The following is a 22,017-nucleotide window of genomic DNA, read 5'->3' on the forward strand; positions in this document are numbered from 1 at the left end:
AGCTTCTGAGACTGCGCCCTGTCAGTGCCCTATCCTTCCAGCTTACTCCTCATGTTGGCGCTCCTTTTTCTGAGACCTCTACCTCCATACTCTCCTTGCAATATGCCACACACGCTGTGCTTTTCAGTGATATCCTACCTCAGTTCCAAGGCATGTGACTTATTTTTCTAATTCTTTTTTGCAAGTATGCCTACCAAGTTTTAGTGCCCATGGCTTTCGCGCTCACTGGTGATCTCCTGATTACTACTGGAAGCACCTTCTAACATCTGCTGGCATTCCTTCAGGTCTGGAGCTTCCTCATGATTTTTCCAAGTGTCCTCTGCTACTCCTGCTGATTGCTGGGCTCTTCGGACCGGATATATTGGCATTCTCTGCTTTTGAGTGCAGGTTGTTCTGTTGGTTTGCTTCTTTGCCTTCCTGTCACTGTTACTGGCACGTTTAGGCTTCTATGGGCAAGCTACGCAACCCAAAGTTTGTCTTTGTGCCCTCGAAGACTCTACCTTCCTCTGCTTCTTCCTCTTCAACAGGTCATTCTCCTCATCCTCCTTCCACGGATCAAATGGCGACATCAGCCCCCACCCGCTCTTCTCCATCACAACTTAACCCCAGTAAATCTTCTCCTCCTGCCTCCTTACCTAAGCGCTTGAAGCAGGACTCCTCTCCACCTCCATCCGAGTCTTCTCCACCTCCTATATCTATGGAGTTGATACTTGAGGAGATTCGCGCCTTGCGCCCGTTCGTGGAGGAGACTAATGCTAAGATGCAGCTTTTTGAGGCCAAATGGTCTACTATGGAGGCTCGTGTTTCTTCTGTTGAGCAGCAGGTTCCAGAAATTCAGTCAAACTCTCAACGCATCTCCTCTCTGGAGAAGTCTCTTCTTGCCCTTCAACAGCACACTGAAGACTTGGAAAACAGGAACAGGAGGAATAACCTGCGCGTTTACGGCCTGCCGGAATCCTTGGAAGGAGATGATCCTGTCACGTTTTTCTCTTTTTTCCTCCTGAAGTTGCTAGACCTTCCTGCTACTACCTCTCTCAGTATCCAACGTGCCCATAGACTTGGCCCTCGCTCCTCCTCCTCGACCAAACCGCGAGGGGTCATCATCCTCTTCCTCAAATTTACAGATCTCCTTTTGGTCCTCTCCACAGCTCGAGCGAAGCGCCAAGTGTCCTGGATGGGTCAGAGAGTTTTTATTTCTCAGGATGTCTCTAATGTCACTGCTGCCAGAAGAAAATAATTTTTATCTCTTCGTGCTCCTCTGCGCTCTATGGGAGCTAGATATGGCCTTTTTCACCCTTGTACCTTCAAGGTAACTCATCAGAACAACACCTGGACTTTCCAAGATCCGGCTGAACTTAAGAATTTCATTCACACTCACACTAATGTTGGCATGGACACATCCGTTCCTCCTACTGGTTGATTATTTATCTGTTTGGTTTTTTCTTCTTACAGGTTCCTGCTGGGATTTTTTCCCTCCTAGGTTTGATCCTTCTTCTGCCTGATGTGATTAGATAATGGTTGTTGTTTGGGTTTTCTGTTCTGCATACAATTCTCTGTTTTTGTTTTTGTACTGTTTACCTCCCCATGACTTCTGCATAACATGTTTCTTTTTCCCTCCCTTAGATTTTTTTTGTTTGATCAACCCTCTTGTAGTCCTCTTCGTACCATATGATCCGCCCTCCTCATATTCCGTCCCGGTGCGGTGTGTTGCTCTACGGCTTGGGGGGCTGTTCTTGTCGAATCCTCCCACACCCCATCGTCATCTCGTCATCTCCCTTCCCCTTTCAGGTATGTTTTCCTCAGTCGTCCGTTTTGGATATGTACTGTCTCTTCTTCTTCTCCTCTTTTCCTCCCCTTTCCTTCCTTTCCTTTTTCCTTGTTCTTTTTTTACTATGTCTTTTGACTTTCTTTTGTCCTGCTCTTTACTTTCACTCGCTTGTTATTCTCCTTTGTGGCGTTTTTGGTTTTATCTCTTTTCTCTGTTCCTAGCACATTTTATTGTGATTTAATTCAAAGTTATTTCATGGAATGTGAAAGGTTTTGTTAGCCCTATTAAACGGCAGAGAGTGCTTTCCCATCTAGCCTCTTACACTCCTGACTTAGTTCTTTTACAAGAAACTCATCTCTCTGAGGCGGAGTCTCTTAAGTTAAAAAGAGGCTGGGTGGGAACGGTTTTATTTTCTCCTACATCTAACAAAAAGAACGGTGTGGCCATTTTGTGTCACAAGAAGCTCAAATGTAAAGTTCTTTCTCAAGAAAATGATACTGAGGGACGTTGGGTCTTAGTTAAGCTGTTAATCAATTCTGTATCCTTGACTGTTTTTAATGTATATGGCCCCACTCATCCTGATTGTAACTTTTGGCCTTTAATAACTTCTAAGTGTTTCCAATACAGTGATTCCCTGTTCATTCTGGGTGGGGATTGTAATCAAATTGTTGACCCGTTTCTTGATCGCAAATCCTCTGCCCGCTTCACCCCCCACAAATCACATACACAATTCCTTGACACTATCTCCAAATCTCACCTTCTCGACTCATGGAGACTGTCCCACCCTGACTCTTTGGACTATTCTTTCTTTTCACCTCCTCATGCCTCTTTCTCCCGGATTGACTACATATTCCTTTCTCAGTCTCTCTCTCAAAATCTTCTTTCCTCATCTATAGAGCCGATAGTTATCTCAGACCATGCTCCCATTGTCACTGTTCTTGACCTCCTTCCTCCTCATCCCAAATCCTCCCGCTGGCGCTTTAATAATTCTCTCCTCCTGGATCCCCTCTTTTCTTCTTCTTTTCTTTCCTTCGCTACGGAATTTTTCCTACTCAATTCTGATCCTTCTTTACCCCCTCATGTTATTTGGGACTCTTTTAAGGCTACTGCTCGCGGTTTTGTGATTGACTTTGTCTCAAAGAAAAAGAAGTCTTATCTTAAGAAACAGAAAGACCTTCTCTCCCATATTAAATCCCTGGAGCATAAATTCTACACCTCTTCTACTACAACGGTTGTACCAGACCTTATACGCGCCAAACTCGAGTTTAACAAAATCTCTACTGACAACGCCTCCTCATCACTACTCCGCAGCAGCGCCCGCTACTACGGAGGTCGCAACAAGTCAGGTAAACTTTTGGCCAACTATCTTAAGTCCCGCAAGGAGCGTAACCTGATTGATTCAATATATTCCACCGATAATCTTCTCCTGCATAAGGAGCAGGATATACTTGCCCAATTTCAACAGTTCTATCAATCTCTTTATACTCCTGAATCCCCCCCTTCGGCTGCTCTTATTCAATCCTACTTGGACAAAATTCCTGCCCCCTCCACTTCTCATCTTAATTTCCCTGATCTTGAACTTGACCTCTCTATTACTGAACTGGATAGCGCCTTAACATCTCTAACCAAGGGTAAATCTCCGGGGCCGGACGGTTTCTCTGTGGAATTTTATCTACATTTTTCAGATCTTTTGCTTCCTAAACTTCTCTCCCTCTTTCAATCCTTCTTCACCTCCGGCACAGCTGCTGGTACCTTTCACGAGGCTACGATTTGCCTAATACCCAAAGAGGGTCGCGACCCGCAATTTTGTAAAAATGATCGCCCAATATCCCTTGTCAATGTAGACTATAAATTATTTGCTAAACTTCTTGCCCGGCGCTTAGATCCTTTCCTCCCACAACTTATAGGTAAGGAACAATGTGGTTTCGTAAAGGGCAGACTCACCTCAGATAATTCCCGCCTTTTTCTCAATGTTCTCAATAAGGTACCTTCTCTCAACTTCTCTCTAGCTGCTATATCAGTTGATGCCGAGAAGGCTTTTGATAGAGTAGATTGGTCCTTTCTTTTTGCCTCCCTTCGTTGGCACGGTTTTGGTCCTAATTTTATTTCTCTTGTTTCTTTACTTTATTCCTCCCCTAAAGCGTCTGTGTTAGTTAATGGCCGGCTATCCTCTTATTTTCCTTTGCAGCGTGGCGTCCGTCAGGGCTGTCCTCTGTCCCCTTTACTTTTTGTCCTAGCTTTAGAGCCATTTCTTACGTCTATTAGAAACAACATTTCTATTTCTGGCTTCCCTTATGACAAGACTCATTTGAAACTCTCTGCGTATGCAGATGACATTCTTTTGTTTATTTCTGATCCTGACCAATCCATTCCGGCCTTACTACTTGAGTTTAACTCCTTTTCCCAAGTTTCTGGTTACAAGATTAACTCTGATAAAACTGAGATCCTTCCTCTTACTAAATTTTGTCTCCCTCATCAGTTTTCGACCACTGGTTTTGCATGGAATTCCTCTAAAATTAAGTACCTTGGAATTTGGTTCTCTAACTCCATTTCTTCATCTATTCGGTTGAACATGTCCGCTGTACTATCCCGCATGGATAAGTTGTTCTCTTCTTGGAATCCTCTCTTTCTCTCATGGTGGGGTCGGCTGGACTCGATCAAAATGATGATATCTCCCATTCTTATATACATCTTTTCCATGCTCCCCATTCATATCCCTGATATCTATTTCAAGCGCATTGATTCCTGTCTCTCTAAGTTTCTCTGGAATAATAAAAAATCGAGAGTTGCGCTCGTTGCCCTTCGTAAACCGAAGTCCAATGGCGGAGTCAACTTTCCGGATTTCCGCCTTTATCATAAATCTTTTTCTCTTCGTCAGGCTTCTAATTGGCTTGTTCTTGCACCTTCTCCTCTTGCTCCTCTTTGGCTCTCTATTGAACGCTCACTCCTCTCCCCTTTTTCCCTATCTGAAATTGTACATTTCACTGCTAAGAATTTAACCACTCCTCTACCCCTGTTTAAGCATACTTCTTCTCTTCTACATGCTCTGGTCCGTCCTGACCCGATCTCCCGTGAATCCTTTTTGGCCTCCCCTATTTGGTACAATTCACTTATTCTCCTCCATAATCGTCCTATTTGTTGGACTGCGTGGAGATCAAAGGGGCTGATATGGGTTAACCAACTTTTCGATGGTTTTCTCCCATGTTCTTTTCCTCGATTCCGACTTCTGTTTCACTGTCCCCAGTCTTTTTTCCATAGATTCACTGTCCTAATGGCCATCATACTTGATGTCTACTATTCTCTTCCCTTGTCATCCTCTTCTGTTTCCCATTCCCCGCTTCTTCAGATCCTGTCTACTCTCCCCAAAGCCTCTCTTATTTATAAATTTTTCTCCTCCCCCAATCCGACCCGTCCGAAATCTAAATTGGAGCTTGCTTGGGAGCTTGATTTGGGCTGTGAATGGTCTATAGCTGTTTGGGACAAAGTCTGGGCCAGGTCCTTAAAAATCTCCCGTTCCGCCTCACTAACTCAATCTATGTTCTTTCTATATCATAGACTTTATCTCTCTCCCGTTTCTATTTCTCGCTTTTCTCCTGATAAGGACTCTACCTGTTGGACCTGCTCTGCCCCTAATGCTGATCTTTTTCATTTACTTTTTCTGTGCCCTCCTGTTCTCGCACTCTGGGTTCAGGTGTGGTCTTATATCTCTCGTCTCTTTTCTATCTCTATCCCATACTCTATCCCTCTCCTTTTTTTAGGCAGTATCTCTGACACTCTTGATATTCCTTCTCGCTCCTCTGGTCTATTAGATCTTATGTTGGCCCTGGCTTTCCAACACATTTCTTCTAACTGGAAGGATCTTTCTAAGCTCTCTATACAATGTTGGTGGAATTCTCTCTGTCACTATCACAGACTTGATGTTCGTTTCGCTGCTGCCTCCACTCCTACCCTCAATAGAGATTTATTCTGGTTGCCTCTCACAGCTTATCTTGACCGCATGGCTCTGAAACCGAAATCTATCTCTCCTTTATCCTCTGAGAATTTCAAACCCCAATGAGTGACTTTTGCTCTGCCCCTCCTCTTCCTTTCTTCCTCTCTACTCCTTTTATCTTTTTTACATTTGCATTTTCATTTCCTGCCTTTCAACTATTCCCTACCCTTGGCTTATTTGCTCTTTCTATTCTACCTATTTTCTCTCTGACTACATCATCTATTCTTCTCCTAACGCCTCATATTTGCCTTTCTCTTTCTTCTCTCCCTTCTTTCCTTTCTCCTCCCCTTTTTCTCCTTTTCCCCCTTTTCCTTCTGGTTGCCTTTAAAATTTTACAAAATGCTTTTTGAATTTTTCCTCAGGTTTCTTATGTTTAACGCATGATGACCCTTTATTATTTTTCTCTTTTTGATTTTGTATGACAATGTTCTTTATATGACCTGTATTTGTTGCTCACTATGCTTTTTCTTCAAATAAAGCATTTCAAACACATAGAAAAACAAGCACAAGCGCGCGCGCCTCGCGCGGCAGAAGGGGAGGGGGAGAGAGGAGGGGGGCCTGCGCAATTCACTTGCGGGACCTAAAAACGAGTTTCTTTTACGTTATATCGAACGCAGTGACGGATGGTACTTTTGCAGAGTTAAGTGTTTTTTCCCCTACTCCGTGGGTAGGCAGGCTTACAGATAATGGTGACACCCTAGCGCTGACTGGAGGGCACACACAGACAGAGTATTCCTGCAAAAAAGACAAAATGTTTGCTTACAAAGCTACTGTACACAAACATATGTGATGCCTCACGTATGTAAACCGTAAGTAGAGAAACATGCAGGACACACAGAGATATCCCCACACATACTGTATAACCTTAATACAAACCACAATGAAGTGTCACCTCAGCACCCCTTATTTATAAGCTCACCTCCACCCGACTATCGGCTCAGCACACTCTTTGCCTGAGGTTGCCAACTCTGTTCCAAGAGAGCGTCATAGGACTTTGGTGGATAGAGAACGGGATAAGAGGAGTAAGGGGGTCTGCAGAGAGGCCTCTCGAGCAATGGACTGCCGGTGCTACGCAGGAGGCATTCATTTGCCCGTCGTCAGGCTCTTAGAGGGGTCCTTAGGAAGTTCAGGGGGGTGGGGGGCAGTGTTTTGTTTCTGTGTACAGTTTTGCGCATGTCCCGGGAGTGTTTATGGGCTTACAGTAAGTAGTGTCGGCGGAGCCTTGGCTCAGACGCACGTGATGTGTTTTTTAGGTCTCGCCTGGCTATCATGTAAGCGATCGCTCAGTGAGACTTATGTAGGGGCTTCAGAAAATGCTCCCAAAGGCTTCCCAGGCGGATCGGGTGGCGGTTACGCGCACAACCACGCGCATTCCATTTGCCACCAGCTACTTCCTGCGCGTGCGCCGCCTCATGCATTCAGAGAGATTTAGTAAGGGGCACAAGACCTTAGTAATGCGGTTTATGGCCAGTGCATGTGAGGCATTCAAGCGCCAAGCTGGCATCTGGCATTGGACTTGAAAGCAGCAGACTGCTTTCGCCAGCGCGCGCTCGGCCTCTTTTCCTGCATCCCCTCTTACAACAATTAACTTTCATTATAACTCACACCCCATATGCTCGTTCCCTCCCACCCTTCCTTTGATGTCCGCTTTTCTTGTTGTTTACAAACCACGCCACACACTGCTGCACGCCACACACTGCTGCACGCCACACACTGCTGCACGCCACACACTGCTGCACACCGCACGCCACACACTGCTGCGCACACTGCTGCATTAACACTGCTGCACGCCGCACACTGCTGCACGCCGCACACTGCTGCACGCCACACTGCTGCACGCCTCACACTGCACACCTCACACTGCTGCACGCCACACACTGCTGCACGCCTCACACTGCTGCACGCCGCACACTGCTGCACGCCTCACACTGCTGCACGCCGCACACTGCTGCACACCGCACACTGCTACATGCCACACACTGCTGCACGCCACACACTGCTGCATGCCGCTGCACGCCACACACTGCTGCACGCCACACACTGCTGCACGCCGCACACTGCTGCACGCTGCACACTGCTGCACGCCACACACTGCTGCACGCCGCACACTGCTGCACGCCACACACTACTGTACGCCATACACTGCTGCACTCCACACACTGCTGCACGCCGCACAATGCTACACGAAACACTGCTGCACGCCACACACTGCTGCACGGCACACACTGCTGCACGCCGCACACTGCTGCACACCACACACTGCTGCACACCACACACTGCTGCACACTGCTGCATGCTGCACGACACTGCTGTACGCAGCACACTGCTGCACGCCGCACACTGATGCACGCCTCACACTGCTGCACGCCGCACACTGCTGCACGCCGCACACTGCTGCACGCCACACACTGCTGCACGCCGCACACTGCTGCACGCCGCACACTGCTGCATGCCGCACACTGCTGCATGCCGCACACTGCTGCACGCCACACACTGCTGCATGCCGCTGCACGCCACACACTGCTACACGCCGCACACTGCTGCACGCAGCACACTGCTGCACGCCACACACTGCTGCACGCCGCACACTGCTGCACGCCGCACACTGCTACACGAAACACTGCTGCACGCCACACACTGCTGCACGCCACACACTGCTGCACGCCACACACTGCTGCACGCCGCACACTGCTGCACGCCGCACACTGCTGCACGCCACACACTGCTGCACGCCGCACAATGCTACACGAAACACTGCTGCACGCCACACACTGCTGCACGCCGCACACAGCTGCACACCACACACAGCTGCACACCACACACTGCTTCACACTGCTGCATTACACACTGCTGCATGCTGCACGACACTGCTGCACGCCGCACACTGCTGCACGCCACATACTGCTGCACGCCTTGCACTGCTGCACGCCGCACACTGCTGCACGTCGCACACTGCTGCACGTCGCACACTGCTGCACGTCGCACACTGCTGCATGCCACACACTGCTGCACGCCGCACACTGCTGCACGCCACACACTGCTGCACGCCACACACTGCTGCATGCCGCTGCATGCCACACACTGCTGCACGCCACACACTGCTGCACGCCGCACAATGCTGCACGTCGCACACTGCTGCACGCCGCACACTGCTACACGAAACACTGCTGCATGCCACACACTGCTGCACACGACACACTGCTGCACGCCACACACTGCTGCACGCCGCACAATGCTACACGAAACACTGCTGCACGCCACACACTGCTGCACGCCACACACTGCTGCACACCGCACACTGCTGCACGCCACACACTGCTACTCACTGCTGCATGCTGCACGACACTGCTGCACGCAGCACACTGCTGCACGCCGCACACTGCTGCACACCTCACACTGCTGCACGTCGCACACTGCTGCACGCCGCACACTGCTGCACGTCGCACACTGCTGCACGCCGCACACTGCTGCACGTCGCACACTGCTGCACGCCGCACACTGCTGCACGCCACACACTGCTGCATGCCGCACACTGCTGCACGCCGCACACTGCTGCACGCCGCACACTGCTGCACGCCGCACACTGCTGCACGCCGCACACTGCTACACGAAACACTGCTGCACGCCACACACTGCTGCACGCCACACACTGCTGCATGCCGCACACTGCTGCACGCTGCACACTACTGCACGCCACACACTGCTGCACGCCGCACACTGCTGCACGCCACACACTGCTGCACGCCACACACTGCTGCACGCCGCACACTGCTGCACGCCGCACAATGCTACACGAAACACTGCAGCACGCCACACACTGCTGCACGCCACACACTGCTGCACGCCGCACACTGCTGCACACCACACACTGCTTCACACTGCTGCATTACACACTGCTGCATGCTGCACAACACTGCTGCACGCCGCACACTGCTGCACGCCACACACTGCTGCACGCCTCGCACTGCTGCACGCCGCACACTGCTGCACGTCGCACACTGCTGCATGCCACACACTGCTGCACGCCGCACACTGCTGCACGCCACACACTGCTGCATGCCGCTGCATGCCACACACTGCTGCACGCCACACACTGCTGCACGCAGCACAATGCTGCACGTCGCACACTGCTGCACGCCGCACACTGCTACACGAAACACTGCTGCATGCCACACACTGCTGCACGCGACACACTGCTGCACGCCACACACTGCTGCACGCCGCACAATGCTACACGAAACACTGCTGCACGCCACACACTGCTGCACGACACACACTGTTGCACACCGCACACTGCTGCACGCCACACACTGCTGCACACTGCTGCATTACTCACTGCTGCATGCTGCACGACACTGCTGCACGCAGCACACTGCTGCACTCAGCACACTGCTGCACGCTGCACACTGCTGCACGCCGCACACTGCTGCACGCCACTGCATGCCACACAGTGCTGCATGCCTCACACTGCTACACGAAACACTGCTGCACGCCACACACTGCTGCATGCCGCTGCACGCCACACACTGCTACACGCCACACACTGCTGCATGCCACACACTGCTGCACGCAGCACACTGCTACACAAAACACTGCTGCACGCCACACACTGCTGCACACCACACACTGCTGTACGCCACACACTGCTGCATGCCGCACAATGCTACACGAAACACTGCTGCACGCCACACACTGCTGCACGGCACACACTGCTGCACGCCGCACACTGCTGCACGCCACACACTGCTGCACACTGCTGCATTACTCACTGCTGCATGCTGCACGACACTGCTGCATGCTGCACGACACTGCTGCATGCAGCACACTGCTGCACGCAGCACACTGCCGCACGCAGCACACTGCTGCACGCCGCACACTGCTGCACGCCGCACACTGCTGCACGCCGCTGCACGCCACACAGTGCTGCATGCCTCACACTGCTACACGAAACACTGCTGCACGCCACACACTGCTGCACGCCACACACTGCTGCACGCCACACACTGCTGCACGCCACACACTGCTGCACGCCGCACACTGCTGCACGCCTCACACTGCTGCATGCCACACACTGCTGCACGCCGCACACTGCTGCACACCGAACACTGCTGCACGCCGCACACTGCTGCACTCCACACACTGCTTTTATGCGAGTTTATGCTACTGACATTGTAAATGACAATGCCCTTTATTTGTTTTAAAACCAAAACATAAATAAAAGGCATTGTAATTTTACAATGCCAATAGCTCAAACTCTTATAAATGCGAGACCTATTGCATTGCAAATGCTTGTTTCCTTTCTAATGCGCCGTACTGAAAGAAAGCGCATAGCTGTTGTATCCCTTTAAAATGTGCAATCTTGTTTTGAGTGCTGTTGCCGAGTGCAGATTCCCTGTATTGTCAACATGCCCGTCTCCTCCATAGCAGCACTCCTGAACTAATATACATGAAGCGTGTGGTGCAGAGATATAAAAGTGAAAGCACAACGTCCATGAAGTGGGCACCGTGCTAAGCTACGAAAACACTGCACAGTGAAACCAAACAAGGAGCGACAGGCGGGTGTCACTAGGTGGGGGGGGTGGGCACACAGAGGGCGGGTGGCGGTGGAGGGACAACGACGGTGGGGAGGATGACACAGATGTGCATTGAGCACTGCCACAAGCATCTAGCAATGCAAAAGCACAAAAAAGAGTTCTCCAAATAGCAGTTACGCTGTCTGAGCATAACAAACCTGTACTTCGTCGGTGCTGAACGGGCAAAAGACAGAAGTGACGTTGGCTGCCTATACCAATTACACAGGCAGCAAAGAAGACTGACACTGCCCTGAACAAATAGTAAGCAGCAGGCATGACCTACCTCAGTTTACTGAATACTTCAGGTCTTGCGACAGCGCATTCGCTGTCTAGGCTCAACTTAAAAAGCTGAATCAGATCCAAGACTTCCACTACTTACAGCTTGAATTGCGCACAAGATACTACTCCCACAGTCAGTGGCGGCCGGCACGGATCGGTGATGGGGATCTAAAGGGGTTTAAATAAAAGAAAAAACACTTGCCAGATTGCGGCGTCCCTTCTCGTCTCTTCTCCGATGTCTCTTCAGGCCGGAACAGGGAACCAGGAAGCACCCAGCTTCCAGGCTCCCCATAGCCAATCACAACGCTGCATGGTTCGGCGCTCAGCCAGGGACTGGGGGTCTGGGCATATTCTCCACCCAGGCTGTAATCCAGCCTGCGTGGAGAACATGTAAAGTGGGCATGAATGTTTGGCTGGCCCGAGATGGCCAGCCAAGCATTCATGCGCACTTGGAGTTTCTGGAAGGTGACATTGCTTCTCACGGCGGGGTAGTCTGCCTACATTTTCGTACCTGAGCGTCCAGCGGGCCGCCAATCACTGCAAAACAAGCACATTCATGATGTCAGTGTGCGCTGTAGTAGAGGGAAGGACCTCCCTGTTGTTAGGTCTGACCTACGCCGCGAGCATGCGCTGTGTAGGAGGACCTTTAGCCGTAGCTCTGCTCTTTTTGGAAGCACATACTCGTGCTTGTGGCAGCATCCACCTTGCGGGAGCTAGCAGGGGCGTGCCCACAAGCACGAGTGTGTGCTTACAAAAAGAGCCGACTGCACGCACGCACGCACGCACCACTCCCGGGCCAGCAAACATACGATTGCATTGCCAGCTGTGTGTTTTGCTTTTACTTTGACAAGCACGCGTGTGCTTTAAAATAGCAGCATTAGTTATTCACTCTTGCACGGCTATCATTTACTTTGTGTTTTGCTTTTACTGTGACAGTTTTCTCATCACTTCTTCCCTCATGCTCTATCTTGCTTTTTTATCATTCACTCTGTGTTTTGCTTTTACCTTTTCTCACTATTTGTCACCACATCTGCCACCACCATGTCCACCACCACTACCACGTCCACCACCACCACCATGTCCACCACCACGTCCACCACCACCATGTCCACCATAACCACCACCATGTCCACCACCACCATGTCCACCACCACGTCCACCACCACCACGTCCACGTCCACCACCACCACGTCCACCAACATCACCACGTCCACCACCCCCTCCACCACCACCACGTCCACCACCACCATGTCCACCACCACCATGTCCACCACCACCACGTCCACCACCACCACATCCACCACCACGTCCACCACATCCACGTCCACCACATCCACCACCACCACCACGTCCACCACCACCACCACATCCACCATGTCCACCACCAAGTTCACCACCACATCCACCACGTCCACCACCACATCCACCACCACCACGTCCACCAACATGCCCACCACCACCACGTCCTCCACCACCATTACGTCCACCACCACATCCACCACCACCAGCACGTCCACCACATCCACCACCACGTCCACCACCACCATGTCCATTACCACATCCACCACCACCATGTCCACCACCACCATGTCCACCACCACATCTACCACGTCCACCACCACCACATCCACCACCACACCCACCACCACGACCACCACCAGCACGTCCACCACCACCACGTCCACCACCACCACCACATCCACCACCACAACATCCACCACCACCGCCATGTCCACCACTACCATGTCCCCCACCACCACGTCCATCACCACCACGTCCACCACATCCACCACCACCATGTCCACCACCATATCCACCATGTCCACCACCACGTCCACCACGTCCACCACCACATCCACCACCACCACGTCCACCACCACCACCATGTCCACCACCACCACCATGTCCACCACCACCATGTCCACCACCACCACATCCACCATAACCACCACCACGTCCACCACCACCACGTCCACCATCACCACATCCACCAACATCACCACCTCCACCACCACCACGTCCACCACCACCACGTCCACCACCACCATGTCCACCACCATGTCCACCACCACCCCATCCACCACCACGTCCACCACATCTACGTCCACCACATCCACATCCACCACCACGTCCACCACCACCACCACGTCCACCACCACCACGACGTCCACCACCACGTCAACCACCACGTCCACCACCACCACGTCCACCACCACCACGTCCACCACCACCACATCCATCACGTCCACCACCACGTCAACCACCACATCCACCACGTCCACCACCACATCCACCACCACCACCTCCACCACCACGTCCACCACCACCACATCCTCCACCACCATTAAGTTCACCACCACATCCACCAGCACGTCCACCACATCCACCACCACATCCACCACCACCATGTCCATCACCACATCCACCACCACCATGTCCACCACCACCACATCCACCACCACCACCACGCCCACCACCACACCCACCACCACCACCACGTCCACCAACCCCACGTCCACCACCACCACCACATCCACCACCACAATGTCCACCACCACCGCCATGTCCACCACTACCACATCCCCCACCACCACGTCCACCACATCCACCACATCCACCACCACATCCACCATGTCCACCACCACATCAACCACCACATCCACCACCACGTCCACCACCACGTCCACCACCACATCCACCATCACCACGTTCACCACCACATCCACCACCACGTCCATTGTTGCAGGGATTCTGCTCATGCACAGAACTATGCGCAGGAAACCAGGACTTCAGTGAATTGTTTGTGTACCAAAAAACTCACCTCGACACCCAGAACCCCTATCCGACTAGCATCAGTGTCTCATTCGTTCTCCGTATCATCTCAAAGCTACCAATGATTAGACAACTCAGAACATGTGACTTAGATTACTCTCAGGAATGGTGGGAATCAGAAACACCTTTTCGTTACTATTCTCATATCAATCCACAACAAGAGTAATCAGAGATACGGTAAAGTTTAAAATGTTTATTTTTAACTACGTGCTCTAAGGTGCAGTACTTTGGCTAACATAAGCAGACAAATGATTAAAAACAAAACCATCAGCATTGTTACAATACCATAGAAAATGAAGGGAGAAATCATATTACAAATGATAGTGGAAAACAACCACCCTCCCTTCGCTAGTAAGCTAGTTTTATGAAACTAATAGAAGGTCTCTGTTGGACAGGCCACATGAAGGGCTTGCTCCCTCCCCGCATGACAGGGCCCGAGCCCCGGCCCTCCAGGTGTTACCCACAGAAACAACCCGCACCCCGTCCCCAGACGGGACTCCTGCCCCCGGACCTCTCTGTATCATGGGGCCGAACCACTACCGGCTCCCTCGCCCGGCCCGGCCGCCATATTGGACACTGCACCACGAGGCCGCGTGGCCTCAGCTCGACCCTAACCCTGGGCCTGGCCAGGCCCCGATATCCCGGCACCACCATCCACCCAGGAGGTGAACGGACCACTTGGCAGGTCGATGGGAGAAAGAAGTGTCGATGGCTCTCCCCCGCCAGGTGCCGATCGCCCCCCAGCTCCCCCGGGCGCTGGCTCCACCCCCCTGCTGGGTGTCTGGACTCCCTCATCCCGGACCTCCCGACCTCCAAGTGCGAGGGCCCGGACATCAAAGGGCGCCAGACCTATAACTGGGGCAGCTCCAGAGCAGGAAGGCAGTTGTATCCTGGAGTCGAGAGACACCGTGAAGAACTCATCCCTGACGGACTACTGGCGCTGCCGTAGCCCTGCCTTGCGAACTATCGTCCTGCCTGCTGGCGCTGCCGCGGCCTTCTGCATCCTCCATCCTCGTCGGGACCTGCTGGCGCTGCCGCGGACCGTTGTAACTACCACCTTCACTGGGACCTGCTGGTGCTGCCGCGGACCGTTGTAACTACCACCTTCACTGGGACCTGCTGGCGCTGCCGCGGACCGTTGTAACTACCACCTTCACTGGGACCTGCTGGCGCTGCCGCGGACCGTTGTAACTACCCCCTTCACTGGGACCTGCTGGCGCTGCCGCGGACCGTTGTAACTACCACCTTCACTGGGACCTGCTGGCGCCGCCGCGGCCCGTCCATCTAGAACGCCGAGCTCGAGGATTGTGAGCTATCCATCATACCACCCCAGCTACCAGATTGGTAACAAGACTGTCCCGCTACCCCCTTTCCCAACCAAGAGACTAGAATCGAAGGGACCCCTGAGTCCTGACCTCCTTGTACCATTCTATCGTACCTAAAGATTGCTCATAAAGAACGTCAAAACCTTATCTTTGTGTGGTGTACATCTGTGGGGGGGAAGTTACTCGTCTGTACGATCGCTGGAGACGGCTCTCCCCCGAGACCTCTCCCCTTGTCCTCGGCCGACCCTCCTGGTCCGTCTAACATTGGTGGCCAGCGGCGCGATCCGAATCAACACGTAATCGTACAGAGAGTAGCTCACCCCACGACGAAACCACAATGTCAACCAAAGAGAGCGGATCCACCGAGAAATTCCAGATGGAGAAATTGGAAGAGTACAGCCATCGTGAATTGAAACAATTCTGCATAGAACTAGGCATTGCTACCACCGGCCTGAGTACCAAAGACGATTTCAAGCACGCCATTGAGTCGTGGGCAGAAACCGGGGCCGCCAGATCCCCGGACCAAAACATTGCAGCATCAGAGAGGAACACCACGGCTCCCGAGGAGCGAAGAACGGGTCTCTCGCAGGAAGAGATCCAAGAGAGAGAAAAAAGCAGACTACATGAGCTAGAAATGGCACGGCTCAAAATGGACGGTGAACTAAAATTAGCCGAACAAAAACTGAACCTAGAACATCTGCGGCTCCGAGAAGAACGGTAAGAAAAACAGAGGCAGAGAGAGCTCGAAGAAAAGAGATTAGCGTACGAACACGAGCGCAAACTGGCAGAAATAGACCTACGGAAGCAGAACAAAGAACTGGAGGTGCCCGAGCGACCGCGCACCCCGGGAGCGACAGAAAAGAAAGTCCACATCCCCAAGGATGTCGTTCGAGAGTATGTCCGAGAGGACGACATACAACAGTGGTTCAAGGCCTACGAGATCGCCATGACCTCCCACCGGATCGATCGAAGTGACTGGGGAGCCGGTCTATGGGGGAGGTTCGTCAATGAAGGCCGCGATGCCCTGTTACAGCTCCCAGACCATCTGATGTCATCCTATGACCACATGAAGGCTGCCCTCCTCACCCGAAATGTACCGCCAGAGGTTCCGAGACTGCACCCGGATCCCGGGTACAACTTGGGTGGAATATGTCAACTATTTCAGCCGAGCCTTCGAGGGTTGGATCAAGGGAAGCCACGTAACGACCTACGAGTAACTTTTTAATCTCATGGTGTGGGAGCACCTCTCTAACAACTGCTTCGTCGAGCTCAGGCAGCACCTCCTCGACAGTAAATTGACTGACCCACGGCAACTCGCCGCCGAAGCTGACCGGTGGGAAAGCACCCGAGTGGGCCGGAGAGGGCCGCACGAACAGAACCGGAACAACCAAGGTCAGCACCGTCCCCGAGGAGGAGGAGGAGGCCAGGGACGAGGAAGAGACACCGTCCCGGCCGCTCCCGCTGCTAGCACCCCGCCCCCGGCCAGCCGGGGCAACCCCCCGATGCGCCCGGGGTTCCGAGCCAATGTCACGTGTCACCGATGCCAGCGAGTAGGCCACTACGCCAATGACCCGAACTGTCCACAGAACCAAACTCCGAGACCCCGCCAGGTAGCTGCCGCCGCCCTGGGGGGAGAACAAATCTCCGAAGAACAGGAAGAATACGAGCAGGAACAACAAGAGTGGGAACCGGCCGCCATGGTTCTAGCGTGCCTAGGGGGAAGAGACATGGTCCCGCGGGCTCCCCTACCCGCCAACACCAGAAAATATAGTCAGTGGGTGAACATTAATGGACGCCGCACCGAAGCACTACGTGACACGGGGGCCAGTGTGACGGCCGTCCGCTGTCACCTGGTAAAACCAGAGCAGATCCTGCCAAACATTCTCTGCCCCGTCCGTTCAGCCGACAATTCGGAGAGTCTATGTCGGATGGCCTGCGTCCCCTTCGAATGGGGAGGAGTCTCCGGCATGTTGAAGGTGACGGTCCGAGATGATGCCCCCGTGGACTGTCTCCTGGGGAATGATCTTGAGAGTTCCCCGTGGGCCGCCGTAGAAAGAAGAGAGCACCTGGGGATGTTGGGCCTCCCGGACTGGGCGTGCGTAACCACCCGGTCCATGGCCGCCCGTGCCATCCCCCGACCAGAAGAACCAGAATGGCCAGCACCTCCTCCCCCGATCGCTCCAGTAGAGGACACCGACCATACCGACCCCCCAGAGCAAACCCCCGAAGGGCTCGCTCAGCCCCAGGACCTTCCCAACCTGGCTCAGTGGCGTCAAGAAGGGGGGCCCACCCAGGAATAGTTCCGTCAAGAACAGAAGACCTGTCCCTCCCTCGAGGGACTCCGCCAGCAAGCCCTCGCCCAGAGCGCAGGGGACACCACCGGAGCCCATTGGATCTATTGGGACAACAACCTATTGTACAGTGAACAGAGAATCGCGGAGTTAGGGGCCAGTCGAGTGCTGGTGGTGCCCCTCCGTTTTAGAGACTTCCTGTTAAATTTGGCCCACGATGTCCCTCTGGCTGGACACCTGGGCCAAGACAAAACCTACAGTCGCCTGGTGACCCACTTTTTCTGGCCAAAGATGAGAAACGACGTCCTCAACCACTGCCGGTCCTGCCCCACGTGCCAGGCCAGCGGGAAGAGCGGCCGCAAACTCAAAGCACCTCTGCAACCCTTCCCAGTTGTCACCACCCCGTTCGAGAGGGTGGGAATAGACATTGTGGGGTCCCTGGACCCCCGTACAGCACAAGGACATCGGTTCATCCTGGTACTGGTGGACCACGCCACCCGCTACCCCGAGGCTGTGCCCCTGCGAACTGTAACAGCCCCGGTGGTCGGCCGGGCCTTAATGGGGATCTTCTCCCGGGTGGGCTTCCCCCGAGAAGTCGTCAGCGACAGAGGCACAAACTTTATTTCGAAGTATATAAAGTCCCTCTGGCAACAGTGCGGGGTCACCTACCGATTCACGACCCCCTATCACCCTCAAGGAAACGGACTAGTCGAGCGGTTCAACCGCACGCTCAAGGGAATGATTGGGGGATTGGAAGAGCCCCTCCGTCGCCAGTGGGATGTACTACTTCCGTGCCTCCTCTTCGCCTATCGAGAAGTTCCCCAGAAGTCCCTCGGCTTTAGCCCTTTCGAACTCTTGTACGGGCACCCTGTGCGAGGGCCCCTCAGCCTAGTCAAAGAAGGTTGGGAGATGGCCCCCCTAAAGACCCCTCCAGACGTCTTCAAGTACCTCCTGACCCTGCGCAATCAGACCAGGCGATTCAGAGAAATGGCGAAAGCGAACCTTGAGGCCAGTCAGGAGGACATGAAAAAATGGTACGATCAAAATGCCTCCTCCATCGAATTCGAACCTGGCCAACAAGTGTGGGTGATGTCCTCCACCGACCCATGTGCCTTGCAGGACAAGTGGACGGGGCCCTTCAAAGTGGTCGAACGCAAGAGCCCCGTCACCTATCTCATCGATATGGAATCTCCACGGAACCCCCTCCGGGTCCTCCACACCAACAGACTCAAACCCCACTTTGTGCGCTCGGAGCTCAGCCTCCTGATGGCTACAGACAGTGGAGCGGAAGAAGACTCCGAGCCTCTCCCTGATCTCCTGAAGACTCGTGAGAAAGATGGTTCCGTGGACGGGGTCCGGCTCTCCGATGCCCTCACCCCGGAACAGCGCCAAGGCTGCCGGGACCTCCTGCTGCAGTTTGCTACCTTGTTTTCCCTCACCCCAGGGGTCACCCCCTGGTGCTTGCACGACGTGGACACTGGGGACAGTCCCCCTATCAGACATCGGGCGTACCGCGTACCAGATCGGGTACGGGCCTGCATCCAAGAGGAGGTATCAAAGATGCTCACGCTCGGGGTCATCGAGCCCTCAGACAGCCCCTGGGCCAGCCCGGTCGTGCTGGTCCCCAAAGCTGCCACCCCCGGCACCACTCCTGAGCTCCGATTCTGCGTCGACTATCGGGGCTTGAATGCTGTCACCGGAACCGACGCTCATCCCATCCCCCGAGCGGATGAACTGATCGACCGCATGGGGGCTGCCCGCTACCTCAGCATCTTCGACCTGACAGCGGGCTACTGGCAGATCGGTCTCACACCCCGGGCCCAAGAACGATCCGCCTTTTCTACCCCCGATGGCCACTACCACTTCAAAGTCATGCCCTTCGGCATGAAGAATGCCCCAGCTACCTTTCAGCGACTGGTGAACCAGGTCTTGGCGGGGCTCGAGGAGTTCAGCGCCGCCTACCTGGACGATATCGCTGTGTACAGCCGCCACTGGTCCGACCACCTCCACCACCTCCGAGAGGTCCTGCAGGCCCTCCAACGGGCCGGCCTCACAATCAAGGCCAGCAAGTGCCAAATTGGTCAGGGGTCCGTGACCTATCTCGGACACCAGGTGGGAAGCGGTCTGGTGGCCCCTCTGCAACTCAAAATCGCTGCCATCCAGTCCTGGCAGCCTCCAGTCACGCAGACCGAGGTCCGAGCCTTCTTGGGGCTCACCGGCTACTACCGGCGGTTCGTGAGGGACTATGGCAGCATTGTGGGGCCCCTCACGGGACTCACATCCAAAAACCACCCGAAGAAGGTCAACTGGACCCCAGACTGTCAAGCGGCCTTCGAGAAGCTGAAAGCCGCCATGTGCACTGCCCCTGTGCTCCAGGCCCCCGACTACAGTCGGGAATTCATCGTACAAACAGATGCCTCCGACCATGGCATCGGGGCGGTCCTCTCCCAGCTGAACTCCGAGGGACTTGACCAACCGGTGGCCTTCATCAGCAGACGCCTCCTGGCCCGAGAACAGCGCTGGAGCACCATCGAGAGGGAGGCCTTCGCAGTGGTGTGGGCCCTCAAAAAGCTCCGGCCCTATCTCTTCGGTACCCACTTCCGGGTGCAAACAGATCATCGACCCCTGCAGTGGCTAATGCAGATGCGGGGGGAAAACCCCAAACTATTGCGTTGGTCCATCTCCCTGCAGGGGATGGACTTCACTGTGGAACATCGACCGGGCCAAGACCACGCCAACGCAGATGGCCTGTCACGCTTTTTCCGCCTCGACGAGGAGAGTCCCCAAGAGGATGGGTGACTCTCCCCGCCTTCAGCTGGGGGGGACGCATGTTGGACAGGCCACATGAAGGGCTTGCTCCCTCCCCGCATGACAGGGCCCGAGCCCCGGCCCTCCAGGTGTTACCCACAGAAACAACCCGCACCCCGTCCCCAGACGGGACTCCTGCCCCCGGACCTCTCTGTATCATGGGGCCGAACCACTACCGGCTCCCTCGCCCGGCCCGGCCGCCATCTTGGACACTGCACCACGAGGCTGCGTGGCCTCAGCTCGACCCTAACCCTGGGCCTGGCCAGGCCCGACATCCCGGCACCACCATCCACCCAGGAGGTGAACGGACCACTTGGCAGGTCGATGGGAGAAAGTAGTGTCGATGGCTCTCCCCCGCCAGGTGCCGATCGCCCCCCAGCTCCCCCGGGCGCTGGCTCCACCCCCCTGCTGGGTGTCTGGACTCCCTCATCCCGGACCTCCCGACCTCCAAGTGCGAGGGCCCGGACATCAAAGGGCGCCAGACCTATAACTGGGGCAGCTCCAGAGCAGGAAGGCAGTTGTATCCTGGAGTCGAGAGACACCGCGAAGAACTCATCCCTGACGGACTACTGGCGCTGCCGTAGCCCTGCCTTGCGAACTATCGTCCTGCCTGCTGGCGCTGCCGCGGCCTTCTGCATCCTCCATCCTCGTCGGGACCTGCTGGCGCTGCCGCGGACCGTTGTAACTACCACCTTCACTGGGACCTGCTGGCGCTGCCGCGGACCGTTGTAACTACCACCTTCACTGGGACCTGCTGGCGCTGCCGCGGACCGTTGTAACTACCCCCTTCACTGGGACCTGCTGGCGCTGCCGCGGACCGTTGTAACTACCACCTTCACTGGGACCTGCTGGCGCCGCCGCGGCCCGTCCATCTAGAACGCCGAGCTCGAGGATTGTGAGCTATCCATCATACCACCCCAGCTACCAGATTGGTAACAAGACTGTCCCGCTACCCCCTTTCCCAACCAAGAGACTAGAATCGAAGGGACCCCTGAGTCCTGACCTCCTTGTACCATTCTATCGTACCTAAAGATTGCTCATAAAGAACGTCAAAACCTTATCTTTGTGTGGTGTACATCTGTGGGGGGGAAGTTACTCGTCTGTACGATCGCTGGAGACGGCTCTCCCCGGAGACCTCTCCCCTTGTCCT

At 54.2% G+C, this 22,017-nt stretch overlaps 1 long non-coding RNA gene across 2 annotated transcripts in view; it reads left to right on the forward strand.

The window, feature by feature from the left end:
* LOC146863142 (uncharacterized) overlaps positions 1 to 22,017 on the forward strand; it is a 248,173-nt gene that overhangs the window by 182,939 nt on the left and 43,217 nt on the right. For both annotated transcript variants that reach the window (XR_014978216.1, XR_014978217.1), the window contains exon 5: positions 1,624 to 1,788. This is a non-coding gene — a long non-coding RNA (uncharacterized LOC146863142). The remainder of the gene's footprint in view (positions 1 to 1,623; positions 1,789 to 22,017) is intronic.

The sequence above is a fragment of the Triturus cristatus genome, chromosome 2_2 (assembly GCF_964204655.1).
Source record: "Triturus cristatus chromosome 2_2, aTriCri1.1, whole genome shotgun sequence".
Taxonomy (NCBI): Eukaryota; Metazoa; Chordata; class Amphibia; order Caudata; family Salamandridae; genus Triturus; species Triturus cristatus.